Source organism: Gekko japonicus, unplaced genomic scaffold (genome assembly GCF_001447785.1).
Source record: "Gekko japonicus isolate JY-2015 unplaced genomic scaffold, Gekko_japonicus_V1.1 scaffold685, whole genome shotgun sequence".
Classification (NCBI taxonomy): Eukaryota; Metazoa; Chordata; class Lepidosauria; order Squamata; family Gekkonidae; genus Gekko; species Gekko japonicus.
This window is the reverse complement of record NW_015169795.1, coordinates 537118-549788: the sequence shown is the minus strand read 5'-3', so window position 1 is coordinate 549788 and position 12671 is coordinate 537118. Positions and strand designations below refer to the sequence as shown.

The 12671-nt window shown below is 44.7% G+C and overlaps 1 protein-coding gene across 1 annotated transcript in view; it reads right to left on the bottom strand.

The window, feature by feature from the left end:
* ZDHHC20 (zinc finger, DHHC-type containing 20) overlaps positions 1 to 11681 on the bottom strand; it is a 65927-nt gene extending 54246 nt beyond the window's left edge. Inside the window, exon 1 of the mRNA XM_015417049.1 lies at positions 11585 to 11681. The gene's annotated coding sequence lies outside the window, so the exon portion shown is untranslated. The remainder of the gene's footprint in view (positions 1 to 11584) is intronic.
* Between the last annotated feature and the right edge of the window lie 990 nt (positions 11682 to 12671).

The following is a 12671-nucleotide window of genomic DNA, read 5'->3' as shown; positions in this document are numbered from 1 at the left end:
GCTGGAGTGGCCGCGGGGGGGTCTGGAGTCGGGCGGCCGCTGGCGGGGGACGCAGTCGCCCGGGCCGAGATTGGGGGGGCAAGGCGGGCGACAGAAGGCCGATGCCTCCGTCGCCCGGCCCTCTACAGAATCCACCCCCCAAACCTCCAGGTATTTCCCTCCTTAGAGCTGGCAACCCTACATTCCCCTCAGTGCCTGTTGGTAGGCAACTAAGCTTGGTCCTGTCACCTACTTTGGCCTTTGGGAGAAAACACATTGGGGCCAGTCCTGATAGGGTTGCCAACTCCAGATGGGAAATTCCTGGAGATTTGAGGGATGGAGCCTGAAGAGGGTGAGGTTTGAGGAGGGGTGGGACCTCAGACAGGTACACTGCCATAGACTCCACCCTCCAAACCAGTCAGTCCCACATAGGGAACCATTGTTGCCAATCTCCAGGTGAGGGCTGGAGAGCACTCAGTATTACAACTGCTCTGCAGAAGGGAGGGCAGAAGTCAGCTGAAGTCAAAGGGGCAGATAATGGTAGGTTGATGGCTAGCTGGGAAGGAGATGGGGTTGCCAACTACATGCTGTCAAATTCCTGGGGATTTGAGGGGTGGAGCCTGGAGAGGGTGGCGTTTGCGGAGGGGTGGGACCTCAGACAGGTAGAATGCCATAGACTACACCCTCCAAACCAGCCATTTTGTCCTGAGTAACAATTGCTGCCAATCTCCAGGTGAGGGCTACAGATCACTCACAATTACAACTGCTCTTCAGGTAGCAGAGATCAGTTCCTCTGAAGAAAACAGTGGACTCTGTCATTATACCCTGCTGAGGTCACCACAGCAAATTGACACTGTTTGCCCAAAGCCAGAGCACTGCCCCAGAGCCTCTTTCTAGATCCCGTTGTATTGCTTTCACAACGGGCTTTACTGCTAGTGGAAGGATAATGAAACAGACACTAAAGGTGATACAAGGCAGAGTATTCTGTCTAGCACAGACCCCCCAGATGTTTCCTATTCTCCTAGCCATTCTACTAACACTGTATCTGATAAAGGGAGTTCTGACTCTCAAAAGCTCATACCTGAAAATCTTGTTGGTCTCCACAGTGTAACTGTAGAGCCAAATATAGCCGTTCTACTAATATTAACACACATCCTTGAAAATTCCAAGACAATATATACCAGACTGCTTTTAAAGGCTTTTCTCTGCATTTGCTTCTCCAATCTTTCAGCAGTCGTCTTAAGCCTCTTTTTTTCTTAGAGCCATTAGCATTCCATACATTTCATACACAAAGAATGGAATTCCAGTCATTTCAGTGTCACTTGCTTATCCCAAAATATCTACCCACAACTCAGGTGTATCGCTACTGTAATACTATATTAAGGTACTATGATTTCAATCTGAGAATGCTGGCAGTCAGTCTCCCGTATCTACCAGATGGCACAAAAGACCTGTGATCAGCTCTCCCAAGTCTTTAATCTTATTTAAAAGAAGCTACAGGGACATAAAAGAGACAGGCATTAACCCTTTCCCCTCATGCCCTTTTTGTCAGTCTAACAACCCTCCCTGCAAGCTGCTTTGCCCACATGGAAAAGCACTCAGATGATTTAGAGCAGGAAAATGGCATGGGCAAAGAGGTTAAACTTTTTCTTTTACCACTGCAAATGGCTGATCTAACTCAGGGCCTGGGGCTCTGAAGCGGCTTTTAAGTTATTAAAAAATGTCAGGAGACCCAATCACATACCTCCCACATCTCTCATCTAGGTGTACCGTTAATTCTCTGCATCAGCCAAGGCAACTTTCCTGAAGAAGCCATCTGGACACTGAGCCAGTTATGCCCTGCTTTTAAGCACAGCCAAAGCAGCTGGGCAGAAGAAATACTGCAGACAAGTTACACAGCTGTTGACTAACTTCCTGTGCATCCACTTGCTTCCTATCCCAACTGCCTCTTCTTTGCTCTGGTATTTGCCTCCTTTGCTGATACTCCCTGAAGTGTGATCACTTTGTTTTGAACCCCTTCCTTTCCATGGTGCTTGGCTACACTTCTGTCCACCACCATGGAGAACTGCTGCACAACCATATCTGCCTTGTCATAACACTGTGTTTCGCAACAGTGCAATACATTCCATCTCAAACACTTATGTGCCTGTGTTGGTCAATTCCCCCAGTTCCTTTAGCAGCAAATTCCATTGAGATCTATGAGAGTTATAACCTATGTTTTTTTCAGAAGAAAATCCTACTGATTAAAATGGGAATTATTTCCAAGCAAGCATGTCCCGTTATGTATTCTAAAATTTCTGGATCAAAACATTTATTTATTTATTAAATGTTTTAGTTGCCACTCACCCAAAGGGTCTCATAGTGACATCAAAACCAATAAGGCAAAAACAACATAAAAACAAATAACAAATATAAAATATTAACATTACAATAATAAAATACGTGGCTATCACCATACCACTGTTAAAACAGCCCAAATATGTGGCTATCCTCCAACTTAAATAATTAAACTTTGCATGCCCCGCGGAAAATAAACAAGCACAGGTGCCATCCGAGAGTACATTCCCAGGGTATAGGCCACAACTGAGAAGGCCCTTCCCCTGGTGACAGCTAATCGAGGCATTCTGAGGCCAGGCACCTGCAAGAAGCCCCTAGATGATGACTGAAGGGAGCGGCGGGGGGGGGCGGCTGTAATGAGAGAGGTGGTCCTGTAGGTATGAGTGTCCCAGACCATTGAAGACTCTGAAGGTTAACACCAACACCTTGAATTGGATCCAGTGCAGCTGCCGCAGAATTGGAATTAATATGAGCTGACCATGATATTCCAACCTGGCAGCTGCATTCTGGACCATATGCAGTTTCTGAAGCATTTTCAAGGGTACCCCTATGTAGAGTGAATTGCAGTAGTCCAATCTGGAGGTGACTGTTGCATGGATCAATGTGGCAAGGTCTGACCCAGACAAATAAGGAGCCAGCTGATGGGCCTTGCACAAGTGGAAAAATGCTGACTGCCTTACTCGTTTATACAATGATATTGCAGAATCCAACTGCCTTTCCATATCTGGTGGGCTGAAGGCAGTTAACAGAGTGTATCTAGATTTCAGTAAAGCATTTGACAAAGTTTCTCATGATATCCTTGAGGATAAGCTGGTTAAGTGTGGGCTGGATGGTGCAACCGTTGGATGGATTCATGGTTGGTTGAAAAACCATACCCAACGAGTGCTCGTAAATGGCTCTGCGTCTACGTGGAGGGAAGTCTCAAGTGGAGTGCCACAGGGCTCGGTCCTAGGCCCAGTGTTGTTCAATCTTTTTATAAATGACCTGGAGGAAGACATAGAGGGGATGCTTATCAAATTTGCAGATGACACGAAGCTAGGTGGGATGCCTAATTCTGAAGAAGACAGATTCAAAATTATCTAGATAGGCTGGAACAGTGGGCTGAGACAAATAAAATGAATTTCAATAGAGAGAAGTGCAAAGTCCTACACTTAGGTTCAAAAAATCAAAGGCACAGATATAGAATGGGAGGGACTTGGCTTGACAGCAGCACATGTGAAAGGGATCTAGGTGTTCTGGTTGATCACAAGCTAAACATGAGCCTACAGTGCGATGTGGCTGTGAAGAAAGCTAATGCGATCTTAGGATGCATTAACAGAAGCATTGTGTCCAGATTACGGGAGGTGGTAGTTCCGCTCTATTCTGCTATGGTCAGGCCTCACCTGGAGTACTGTGTCCAGTTTTGGGCACCACATTTTAGGAAGGATGTTGACAAGCTCGAGCGTGCCCAGAAGAGGGCAACCAGGATGGTGAGAGGGTTGGAATCCAAGTCTTATGAGGAAAGGCTGAAAGAGTTGGGTATGTTTAGCCTGGGAAAGAGGCGGCTTAGAGGGGACATGATTGCAGTCTTCAAGTATTTGAAGGGCTGTCATGTAGAAGATGGAGCTCTGGATTGCAAGACTAGATCTAATGGGTAGAAATTACAAGGGAGTTGTTACCGGCTAAATATCAGGAGAAACTTCCTAACTGTAAGAGTGGTTGAGCAGTGGAGCAGTCTGCCTCAGGAGGTGGTGGATGCTCCTTTGTTGGACGTTTTCAAGCGGAGGCTGGACGACCATCTTTCGGGTATCCTGTAGGTATGTAGGGCTATCTTTCAGCTATGGTCCTGCAGAGTGCAGGGGGTTGGACTAGATGACCTGCAAGACCCCTTCCAACTCTAACATTCTATGATTCTATGAGTGCAAAGTTCATCTATAACTACTGAAATCATACATATATGACATCCATCAAAAAAAGCAACAGCCTCGAACTATAATCCAACATGAAGCTATACAATTACCTACCATTTAACCAAAGAAGTAGTAGTGTTGATTTTATACCCCACTTTTCACTATCTGAAGGAGTCTCAGAGTGGTTTATAATCACCATTCCCTTCCTCTCCCCACAACAGACACCCTGTGACATAGGTGGGGCTGAGAGAACTCTTAGAAAACTTGTGACTGACCCAAGAGCACCCAGCTGACTGTACATGGAAGAGTGGGGAATCAAACCCAGTTCTCCAGATTAGAGTCCACTGCTCTTAACCAGTACACTACAGAAGAAGGAAGACTGTGCTGCTGAGTTGCAACCAACTCAGGGTGATCTCATCTATGGGGTGTTCCAGGCACGAGATGAGCAGAGATAGCTCGCCGTTGCCTCCTCTTCCTTGGTGGTCTCCCATCCAAACATTGTCCATGGCCAACCCTGCTTAACTCCCAAACTTTGACAAGTTCGAGATAAGCTGGACTATTTGGGCTGCTATTTAACCAAAAGCCCTCTGAAATAATACATTGTACATGCTCTTCTAAGTGCCGCTAAGGAGGTCTTAACTTTACTGGTAGCACTTCTAAGTCAATGTGATTAGGCTGGAAGTCTAACAGTGCAGTCCTAAATACAGTTCCACCCTTCTAACTGCAGTGACTTTAATGGATTTAGAAAGGAATAACTTTGGTTATGATTGCACTAGAAAAGACAAATCTCCTGATCTCACTGTGGTGGGAGCATACAATCATTACTGCCCAGTTCAGTTAACTGATGACATATGAAAGAACTCCTTTGAGCCTGTCTATCATTATGCAATGCAGAACTAAATACATGCCACAAATGGTCAGTACATAATTTAACTTAATCTAGTAGAGTTATTGCCCTTCGAAGAGAAGACAAGAACCTAGCACTTAACATTCTCAACCATCACAAGTTCCAGGGAGAAGCATTGGCTCTATACTTGTTTTGTTCCCTGCTGCTAAGTACTCACATAAATCAGCCTCTGCCCAGGAGCTGCACGTATCACAATATTATTCAAAAACATTAATATCTAGAGCATCATGGACAGATAGCCAAAAATCCATAAAGGCAGGCTAGCCATGCAGATGTCCTTGTGGCACTTGCAGTAATAATACTGTTAACATACACTATGGTAGCCAGATCACCCTAAGCAATCTGCTTACCTATCCTATGCTCCACTGGTTAATCCCCATTTATCTAATTCTGAAGTGATAAAGGGCAGGTGGAAAGAAAATGTTATCCCAGTTTTCTGACAAGTGTGCATAATTTATCCAAAATCAGAAATTTTCAGTTCTACCCATCTTATTTCCATCCACAGACTTGTAGGTATAGCACAGTTTATCTACTCATTCCTACTCTTGACTAATATCCTTGTTAAAGATTCTTCCTTCCCTGAAAGTAAATGGTTTCAGTGTTTGACCTTCAGGCACTTGATTTAACCACCAGTTTTATCTTTCAGAAGTTCCTATTTACAAGTTATTTACCACTCCAAAGCATTCATGAACCACAAGCTAAAAAAATAAACGCAGAAACATCAGGGACATTCGTCCCAATATATAAATTTCAAGTGTAGTTACATAATGTTAGAACAGAAAAAAATTACAGCAAGTTCCAAACTTGCCACAGAGTCTCTGTGATCAAGAAGATCAAGAAGATCCTGAGCAGCATTCTAAGACAGTGGTGCTACTTGTGCTACTGGTGAGACACAAAAGGAGTCTACAGGACGCAGGGTTTTCATAACAGTTACTAAAAATCTGCTCTCCCTCAATCCCTGTATCCACATACAAGAGTGACATGCTAAAAATTATCATATGGCCCTGTGTGTGGAATACCCAAAAGATCCCAAAGGATTGATTGGCTGCCTGAAGCTGTAGCTCTTTTTGGTGCTATGCTTATTTTTAGGTGCTGAGTGCTGTGACTTGCCCAAGGTCACCCAGCTGGCTTCAACTGGGGAAGTGGGGAATTGGACCTGGTTCTCCACATTACAGTCCACTGCTCTTAACCACCACACCAAGCTGGCTCCTAGTGACAGGCTTTCTCCTACCAATCCTTCCTGTCACAGATTATCCATCTATGACCTTTTTTTAAAATAAAATTTTTATTGGTTTTCTTCCTACACACTACAAACCTATAACCTACAAAACTAAAAACTACAAAGAGAGTAACAAGAACCTTTGATACGCTAACCAAACACTTTAGATATATGTCTACATGTTAAAAATTACCTTCAGTTCTTTAAAATCTAATAGAAGTGTTCAAATAGAAAGAACATAAAAGCATTGTTGGTATTACATCACATCTGATTAATAATCTGAATAGATTAAATGCCAACATATAAAATCACAGCTCATCCCTTAGCTTTCTTCTTAGCTTTGGTTTTCTTCTTCTTTTGCCAGGGGATATTTACTTTAAATGTTTTAGGAGCTGCATCTCCTAAATCTGAATCTGAGTCAGAGTCAAAGATTTCACCCAGAGACAGGGAAGACCTGTAGAAGATGAACTATCTGTATCGGATTTCTGTTGTTCGTTGTTTTTTCCCGTTGCCTTCTCTTCCTCTGCTCCGTTTCTTTGTTTAGTTGAAGACTGTTGTTGTTTAGGAAAGAGTTCTGCTTTTAATAGAGAGTCAATCTTTTCCTTCTTCTCCTTAAAGCTGAATAAAAGTCCTTCTGGAAAAATCCATCTGTATTGGACATTGTTCTTTTGGAGGAATGCTGTGATATTTCTATACCGCTTCCTTTTCTTGCGTATTTCGTATGGAACGTCTTTCAATATTTTAATCTCCTCTTCTTGAATGTTGACTGTTGTTGCTGTAGATGCTTTGAGTATTGAGTCTCTTATTTATCTTTTTGCAAATTTTACAAAAATTTCCCCTAGGAGATTTTTTTTTTTTTACAAACTCTGAATAGGTTTTGTAGATCATATCAATGTCTGCTTGTATTAATTCAGGTTTGCTTTTGATTTTGCTTATAATTTCTCTTAAGTTATCATCTTTTTTCTCTGGTACCCCTTGAAATCTAAGGACGAATGAAGATCTTTCCATTTGTAGCTGTAGAAGTTGTTGCTTTTCAGAAGTTCTTTCTTTTTCAACCTTGTCCATTCTTTGGTCTATTTCTTTGGTCTTAACTTCAACCTTTTTTATCTTTTTGGCTGACTTCTCTGATTTGACTGCAGTTTCCTTGAGCTCTTTCTATAAAGTGTCAAATTTTTGATTGAGGTTCGTAAACTGGTCCAGCAGAGGGCGCATGGCTTCAGAGATTGCAGTAGCTAACTCGCTGGTATTTTCCGGTCTTGTGACTGGTGATGCTGTGCTGGCATTTCCTGTAGAGCCTCTGCCTCTGGATGCCATTTTACTCCCACACTGAGACATTGTATTCCACTTGGAAATTGGGTGTTAATTGCCTGGGTCTGGCTAGCTTCTACGCTGCAATTTCACTGCTGCGTAGGGTTCTTCCTCCGCGAGTCCCCTCCTCGTCTCTTTGAAGCTAAGCCGATTCGCTGTGCCGATTTCTTCCATCACCCTTTTTATCTATGTCTTTCTTTTTGCCACTTAACTCACTGTTTGTTTAATCGCTGGATTGCTTTTTCTCGTAGATTTTCTTTGTAGTTAAGTTCTTGTACTCTCTGGTCCAGTAACGTCTCTGAGCGCCACTGCTGGCCTCGGGACCAGGGACCTGTTGGAGCAGAAAGGAGCGCTGTGCCCCTGAGCGGAAACTTCGGGAGCGGCCCCTTTGGCGCTCCAGGCTAGAAGCTCCCTCCCGGAACTTCATGGGGAGGTCGGGACCAGCCGATCTCTCTCCCTGCCACCCCGATCCAATTCACCCCCATCTGAGCTAGATGGGGTGTGACTGTCACGAGTCGCCGTCCACCGGAAGTCCCATCTGTGACTCTTTTTTTTTGGCAGGGTAGTAGTATAACAGAATGCCTGGAAAAAGCAGACCTTTTGTTTTTATCATGACAGGACCCAAGTTCTCTGACAGAGTGATTGGTGGGATGTCAGATGTGAAAGGCTGAGAACCACGGTTTTAAGTAACTAGTTTTGTGTATTTCAGTTATGTGACCTGCAATGATAGAATTTTTGAACACCTGCCCACATAGCTAGCGTGATGTGGTGATTCAAATGTCAGACTAGGATCTGGGAGACCCAGGTTTGACTCCCCACTCTGCCATGGAAGCTTGCTGGGTGACCTTGGGCCAGCCACACACACTCAGCCTAACCTACCTCACAGGGTTGTTGTGAGGACTAAAATGGAGGAGATGAGAAAGATTTAAGCTGCTGCAAGTCCTCATTAGGAAGAAAGGTGAGATATACATGAAGTAAAAATAAATAAATAGTGGGGATCAAATGACCCACAAAAGTGGAAAGAAAAAAACCTCAGGGAGAAATTTACAAAATGCTATATTTTCTTAACTTTCTTTTATTTTTCCCTTGTTTTAAATTTCTGTTCTGTAAAAGGAAAATAGAAGATAGCCTTTTAATTTATTTATGGGATTATTATCCCACCCTTTCCCATTTTTTATTTGCAGTGGATTTGCAGTGGATGCCATACTCAATGCAACCCCACATTTTTAATTGTATGACTTTGTGATTTATTTGACCTTCCTACAATAAATAAGTACACTTTTTATCGACTGCACTATAAGCTCAAGTCAATCCTTCAGGCATTCTGCCATAAGAACTTTCATAGGACAAAACCAAGAAGAAGCCTGGACTCTGCTGAAAGTGTGGTTAGCACATATTTCACTCTAAATAATGCATTTGTTAAAACATTTTTGATTCCTATATGAAGCTATACAAGTGCTTTACCAGTGATGTCATAAAGTCACCATGAAGCTAGCCAACATCACACAGGGCTTCAATCTAGATGACTGTATTTTGTGTAAAAGTAGTCTGTTCAATCAAATCAATGGATAGCCAGTGAGGAGGTCTGATGCAGAACCCACAAACATTCAGAACCCAGGAGGGTAACCTGGATCCTGCAAAACTGCTGATCAGCAGACAAAAATTGGGGTGGGGCCAGAAGGTACAATCTTAACCCAACTACCCCCTGCTACTGCATATGAAGTACAACCCTTCTTTCATGTATAACAAGTCCTGCAAAGTGACTCATTATTCGTTTGTGTACAGAGAGAGAACCAGGGCTGGTAGATGGTGGCCTGATGAAAAACAGGAAGGGAATTTACACCTGCTGAAGGTTTTCAACATTATTCTTACTGTTCACAGTTGCACACTATGTCCACTGGGAAACAACAGCTTTGCCAAGAATATAGGAGCCGCCGCCACTACAATTCCACCACCGATATGTATGTAGCATTGCACCACTACCACTAATATGTGGTTCCATCTGGGTGTGAGGTGACCCTGGAAGGAGAGGGGATGACAGGTTGCGGGACCAATTGCCATTGGATTAAGATCTACCCCATCTTGCGATAAATGGAGCACTGTTTTAACTCTGGCACTTGTGCCTCGTTGTTAGCCGCCCTGAGCCTTCGGGGAGGGCGGCATATAAATAAATAAATAAATTTATAAACACACTTCAAGCAATACAGAACTATGCTGTCAATCACTTGAAATATTCCATCAGTCCTTCATAGAGTTCAGCAGGACTTATTTCCTCCTCAACCCAAATAGGAGTGAACTGCAAACCTAACTATACTTATTAACTTCTTAAATTTGGTTTTATTTTGTGAAACAAGGAACTTGAACCTTTTCATTAAAAAAAGAGGAGGGAAACAAGCAATGAAAATACTCCCCCCTTCTTCAGAGAATTCTGAAACAATGTTATGTTTTACAGGTCTAAAGAGACTCAAGTGAGGTAAAACAATTAACTCAAACATTTTTTAAAGCAGAATAATCATGGAAGGAAATAATCACTGTACATTTTTAGGGTAGACACTCAAAATAACTCAATTACTCTGGGTTAATCTGGACAGCTCCCAGTTCTCTAGGCAGATTCATTATTAATTAAAAACAAGCTTTAAAAATCTACTGTTTCGTCTTTTAATTGTAAGAACAAGTCTTGTTCTGCTACAACAAAAGTAAACAGTCTTGAAACACCTTAGAAAATGAGCAGGAAGTACAGGGTAAAACGTAATTATGTCACTTCCCACTTCATTGTATGTGCAGAAGTAGGTTCTAGTCCACAAAAAAAAACCTATACTGGAACAAAATGTTGTTAGTCTTTAAGCTACCTCAAGAACCTATTTATTTTAACTTGCATTAAGTAGACCTGTAAAAACAAGCATTATGATTTCATAGTAGCTGCTTAGAACTACATTCATATTGTACCCATGTCTTTTTTCAATCTCTTGCTTGCTGGGACACATTTTTGCATTTTAACACTTTTTGTTCTCAAGGAATGAATGCTAAACTTTCTTAATATTTCAAGGGATGAGGGTTTAAATCCTTCTTGCACCACCACTCCAGAAAGCATTTCAGTTCATTCATTTGAGCAGCAATGACCAGAGAAGCACTGTAATGTGCTGCAGAAGTGCTAGAGAGCTGCTGCTGCTGCCTGCATCTCTGGAAACGCTACTGAGTAAAAGGGACTTGTAAATCTCTTTGGAAGCCCTCTAATTCTCACCCTTAGTGGCCATGCATTACAAGGGGCCAAGCAGCGAGCCACCAGCAAAAATTGGCCAGCCCAATTATTTGAGCACCCAGGAACATCTGATTTAGTAAGACACACCAGTTGTCTCAGCCAGCACCACAAAGGCAAAAGGAGGAATCTAAAGAGGGTTACTTGAGCAGGATCTCAACCACTGGCTCACCGTCCTCTGAACTCCCTGTTGCACCCACAAGCAGCTTTGCAAAAAGGGTTCGATTTACCTACATAAGTAAAGACTCTAATCCACATCCCTAACTCAAAGTACGGACTACGGGGGTTTGGTTCGTTCTTCCAGGATCCGAAAGATAAAAGCGTCCAGGTGTGATCCTGTGGACGGCTGGGGGCAAGGATGAGCAGAGGTCAGGCAACAAGTCTCCCCCAAATTATCTTTTGGAGGGGTGACTTGGCTGATTCTCCATGCCACTAGCAACGAGGAAGCAGAGGAAGCGCTGGCCGGGTTACCGGCAGAAGCGACCTGAGGAAAGGCGGATTTCTTCCCCTCCCATCGCCATTACAGTTCAAAGAAGAGATGAAGAAACTGAGTCGGGCGGCGGCGGCGGCGGCGGCGAACCTCTCCCTGCTGGAGCGGCTGCTCTGTGCCTCGGCGACGCAGGGGGGCACCGCGGGAAGTGCCCCGTCCGTCCCTGCCGCGCCAGTCCACGAAGGCGAGGCTTACTCACACACACACAGCTCCACCACGTAGGCGTAGTAGGACCAGGCCACGACCAGGGCGATGAAGGCCACGGGCACCCACGCGAGCACCCTCTGGCAGCACTTGACCCCCCCCCCCCGCCAGCCAGCCAGCCAGCCCCCGCCCTCGCTCGCACGCCAAGGGGGCAGGGCCTGTCGAGAGGCCTGCGCAGCCACTCCGGAGGGCGGGAAAGGGGAGGCCGGGTAGCCCGCGACTAGCGTTGGGAGAGCCGGAGCGCGGGCCTCTGAGGGGGGAAGCCGCGGCGGCTGAGGAGCGGGAAGAGGGGAAGGGGCTGAGGAGAGGAATAGTAACCCGCCGCCGGATTGATCGTGGCTCAGAATGGTTCTCGGGTCTACGCCACGTCGAGTTTGAGAGGCCCCACATAGGTTAATTCCCTCCAAAGGGTATTATTCTACCAGTAAAAACTGTTTTCCCGTATTTAGAAGCCCCTCATAACGGGAAATCCTAGTTTGACATGCGGTGGTGGAAAGTGCCATCAAGTCGCAGCAGATTTATAGCGACCCCCCCGTCGGCTTTTCCAGGCAAGTTCGGCGGTGGTTTGCCCATCAACCCAGTCCTGTCCCGGCCATTGTTAACCATGCCGGTCCTGCCCTCGCCTCCTCAGCCGGCGTTTCTTTTCCTTCTCAGACGTGCCCTACCTGCTTTTCCTCCTCCCTCCCCAAACCTGTTTGGATCCCCAGACCTCCGCATTGTGTGCCCCACGCAAGGTCACTGGCATGTCATAGGCTCCCACTCCGTTGTGGGTTTTCAGGTAGTGTAGAAAATGTGGGGAAGATCTGCCTGTGTCTGTTTTGCTTGATAGCACACTAGGATGGAGGAAAAGGGAAGAAGCATTTCCTCCTTGAGAGAGTGTATCTCTCCCTTATAATAAAGCAGTAGTGGGGACCAAGTTCTAAAATGCCCGCCTTTAGTGTTTGGCTGGAAGAACGGCCATCAGAAGACACTGGCTGGGTTGACTGGCTGCTTTGTGCAATCCCGCCCAGCGTTTCAAGGTCTTTTGCATATGGAAGCTGATTGGACTTCACTCCATTCCATACCTCAAACTCCCCCCCCCC